Below are 4,639 nucleotides of genomic sequence, written 5' to 3' on the forward strand. Positions count from 1 at the left end.
GCAATTCATTGCAAACCTTTGAGTTACTGGGCCCTGATTATAATTATATATATTGATATTGGAAGATGAGGTACAGCGAAAATTTTCATCAATATATTTTAGGTATTAGACACGATGTTCAGTGATACTTGATTACTCTTATGTGCATGTCAAAGTTTCATAAATTAGATCCACATACTTTAAAGGTTATGATGATCATAGTTTAAAAAAATCATAATACATTTTAGTTTGACCACAAAACTTTACATTACCTTCACTCCACAATACCCTGCCTTCCCGAACAGGTCCCCTTTCGTCTCTTCACAAATTCCACCAGCTGCAACTGCTCCTCTTTGGTATAGTTTACCCTTCTTTTCTTCTGTAATAAAGGTAAGGTAAAATTGCGTAAAAACAAATAAAAAAGGACAGGAATGAATGAAACTTAATTTATTTCCAACAATAAAACTAAAAGCATTAAAGGAGACACTCGAAGAATCCAAAGTATTTTATAATGCCTTTTTGTGGTCATCATTGTAAAGGGGAAGTATTACTAATCAGATATATAACTTCACTTTTCAAAATAGTCATTAGAGTTTGCAGAAATCAGCTCTCAAAAATGATTTATTTTCATGCCATATTTCTGCCTTCCATCGGTCCTCTTGCGAGCTCCAGCTGAGTGACGTCACACAATGAGCGTGAGCAGCTGAGCTGACAGCAGCCCATTGAAGACGATCTTTCCAATCAGCGTTTTTTTTCTCTTAGAATTGTTTATTCCTCACAAGATTGGTCTTGTTAAATAGATAAAAGTTTGAATTTACTGAACAGTGAAATAAAGTGCACATTTAACGTATTTTGGTAACCGATATTTAGCTTAGAAACAATGATTTTTTTTTCAAGAAATATATTTGAATAAACAAAGCATATTTTCACTTAGAAATCACACTTGCAACAAATTGATATTATAATCAATATAAAGCATAGACATTCTTCGTCACGACTGAAAAAAAATTATGAAATTTCATTACGTAACAAAGTCAGGAACCACAAAATAACATGGCAATATCCATCGCGAAATGATTGAAATTGCAGTTGAATTGCCGAAACATGATTAGCCCACAGCGGCGAGCGGACTTTGTTTCATATATCTTAAAAGCCCACCTTAGTGTAGGGAATGGTCTGTGGCCAAACGTGTTGGCCATCGTTTTGTCGTGTGCGAGGACCCTGGTTCAAAACTCGGATTAACTTGGGTATTTTTTTTTTCCTTCTCGTCCCTACCCAGCTTTTTTTTCTTGTGAAATCCCATTCAGACCTGTATTTATCAAATCTTATTTAATTGCTGCTTTTGATTTTCAAGTTCTTGATTAGATTCTACTCTTATTTGGGATGGGAGGGGTACAGGATGAGTTAAAAGTCAAGTCCACATCAACTAAAAATTATTTGAATAGAGTAATTTCCCTTGCTGTTTTTACTCAAAACAGTCACAAAACAATGATATGCAAATTAGTGTTGTCACTCACATCACATTCGTTTTTTGTGGCATCGACTGTTTTCGATCGCGTGAATGTCTGCCTGGGGGCGGCTGGGGGGGCTGAGAAGGGTCTCTATTAATTTCATTTCTTGCATTTCCACAACATCTGTAAGACTTTTTAGTGACATATTTGTGTATAAAAAGACAAGACCTTTCCATTCATATATAATTTGTCTATAATCATCACTTTCGTGAATTTTCTTTCTTGTATCCTTTAATATCTTTTGTAAAACTCTACCAATGGAGGTATTAACTCAGAAAGCATAGCTTTTGATGAGCGCACCGTGACATAGACAATACATACATAAAAAATAGTAAAAAGTACATTACAAAACAATCAGGGATAAAAACAAGGGAGAAACAAAAAACAGGGCATTAAAAGTAAATAAATCGTCAAACCAATCATCCCGCAAACAAAGCTATAAAGCAAATCACAAAATTTAGATCTTGATCTTGCTCCGGCCTTATCTTGATTTGTAACTTTTCTCTTAGATCTTGAAAGCGAGAACACCCAGAGTATCCCTCATCATAAAAATACCATTAAAGTAACAAAATTTAAATATATGATGTAAATTGTGTACTATTGGTGAATAAGAAACATACCTTGCCATTCCCAGATGGGGTTGAGCTCCCAGCTGACGTTCCAGCTACTTGTTCTGACATACTGCAGCTGAAATTGACAAACAATAGTCAAGGTATTGTTTTAAGTAATTCATCTTATTCAAGCGTGATATAAATTTAGAGGTCAAACCAAGGCACATGACAAGGACATTCCAACAAACCACACCCATAAATGCATATTCAAGCTCATTTTTTGTGAAGGTTCATTCTTTTTTTCATGGAACATTCTAATAAAAATACCTAGGTATTGATTCGAAGTCTTCACAAAACAGGAGACAAACAAACTAGTCCTAATAATTCCTCTGGCCTCCAGCTTCGATGTTATACGAGACCAAAGGAAAAACCAATATCAGATTCCCCATTTTTCAACTGCCATGATTGAATATTATTTTGAAGAGGTCTTTGTCGAAGTGTAACAAGTTGTAACTCTGATCTGTGTCTGTGACTTGTCTTGTGACTGATGATGCCTCTTTGTCTGAATCTGATTGATATTCATTGATTTTTCAATTGAGTACAAATGCCCTGCATCAACAGTTACGCATCATGACCTGGGCCTATCTTAATTTGTATTATGTTTTGTATTGACTTTGTAAATTTATTTCCTTTATTGTGATTTCAATAAAGTAATATCAAAATTTTTAAAAAGTAGAACTAAGGGTAAGGCTAATCCTAAATCTAGTCTACAATTTATACCTTTACTACTACAAACGGAACTATGACTTAACATTATAATTAGTAGACCCTATCTAGCTTTACTACTAAGTTACAAACATTACAAATACTTTACTTATAATAGGCTAGCAAAAAGTAGCAGACTCTTGAGCACTCACACGTATTCTATTTATTGCCAGATAGCTGGCAGCAGTCTGTTTCAAGGAGTTTTTTTTAAATTAATTTCTCCTCATACACAGACGGCTCGCTATCGTGCGGCAACCATTAGGGGACTTAAACAATGCAAAATCCCCCTGTCGGGGCTCTTCAATTTTTGTCTTTTATGAATCAAACTTTTGAAAATCAACACGACCAAAATTCAAATTAACATTCCCTCTCAACATTAATTGCCAAAAAAAGGGAAAAACTCAAGTTAAACGGAACAAAATTTCAATAACAGTGACTTAATTTATCTTGACTGTCACGCATCATAATATGGCCATTGAGTCCCCTGTACAAATCGCGCCAACTATAGTTTAGAACTTCGGTCTTTCTATTTGGTGAGGCCAACGGAGTTCAGCAGCTGAACAACCAACATAACACTAACAGAGACCGTCACTTTTGGTCTAACTTTAACATATTGCGAGGACTTCTGTTTTACATTAAAATTTGAGTCTAACACTGTACTAGTAACAGTAGATCTAGACTACATGATCTAAGTAACACAAGTCAAGAAGATCAAGACTGTAAAGTGTAAATTACACTCAAAATTCAAATCAGTCCACATAGTCCATGCCCATGTTGTTTCCCATATTTTTATGAAAATATTCATGACCATTTATCCTTAACTTTCATTAAGATTTAACTCAACCCTTATCTAAAAAGTCGTCGTACACTAAATACGGATAGGCCCTAAAGTCAGACAAAAAGACTACCCATGCACTGCAGCGCACTACGGGATTATCTACACGTGGGACTGAATTGACCGGCGATCGAACAACACTGCGAACACCGCCATTTCAGTCACGACTTTGTCGCTTTATTCACGGTTATATCTTTTTCATTTAATTGTAAAAAGAAATCCATATTTTCTTAATAAGCACAAACAGAAAATAAGAATACGAATCTTACCTTGTGATATCAGCAATCGAACGATGAAACCCTTCGTTTTAGCAGACGGCAAAATTATCAGCGGGAAGATCGAAACGTTGATAAATTTGTCAACATTTATTTGCATCAAATTTGCTTAAGAACAGGCTCGTTCATGAATATCGAAGTGTTTTTTTATTAATCGAGTCGCTCTTAGGTTACGAGCAACTTTATGAAACGGCCTTTTCCAGTTGCTCGTATCTTAAGTGCGACTTCACCAACTTAAGAACGACTGCTTGGAATTACGAACGACTCTTTATGAAACACCCCCGGGTCCTCTGCAGGTTTATCAGTACAAGGCCTTACAACATGTACAAGGCCTACCTATTTCACCAAGAACGGCGTATACAAAATTATTCCGAATCAGAGTCTCTCTCTGGTATCTCACCAACTATCATGTCTTGGGTTAGAGGATCTCTTAGCATACTTTGAACATCAGGGGGAAGAGGCTGTGATTGTTGTACTCTTAAAAAATTGCTACTAATCACAATGTCACATGTTACTATTAGTCTGTGGACTACATATAAAGTCAATGAGAGTCACAACCCAAACAATCCTTGAAATGACAATAAAACCTTCTTGATCGATATTAGCAATACCTTATAGCAAATTTAGAATGAGTCAAGAGAATTCATACGTGTAGGCCTATGTGAAGATACAAACCCTTTTGGGGGGTAGATACTAATCAGGATAATGCAACTTATATACATG

At 35.5% G+C, this 4,639-nt stretch overlaps 1 long non-coding RNA gene across 1 annotated transcript; it reads right to left on the reverse strand.

Moving 5' to 3' along the window:
* Positions 1–287: 287 nt before the first annotated feature.
* On the reverse strand, positions 288–3,995 carry LOC121419864. Its single transcript, XR_005970645.1, has 3 exons — positions 3,911–3,995; positions 2,111–2,177; positions 288–358 (listed from the first exon to the last, which is right to left on the reverse strand). It is a non-coding gene; the product is annotated as an uncharacterized LOC121419864 (long non-coding RNA).
* Positions 3,996–4,639: the final 644 nt, after the last annotated feature.

The sequence above is a fragment of the Lytechinus variegatus genome, chromosome 8 (assembly GCF_018143015.1).
Source record: "Lytechinus variegatus isolate NC3 chromosome 8, Lvar_3.0, whole genome shotgun sequence".
Classification (NCBI taxonomy): domain Eukaryota; kingdom Metazoa; phylum Echinodermata; class Echinoidea; order Temnopleuroida; family Toxopneustidae; genus Lytechinus; species Lytechinus variegatus.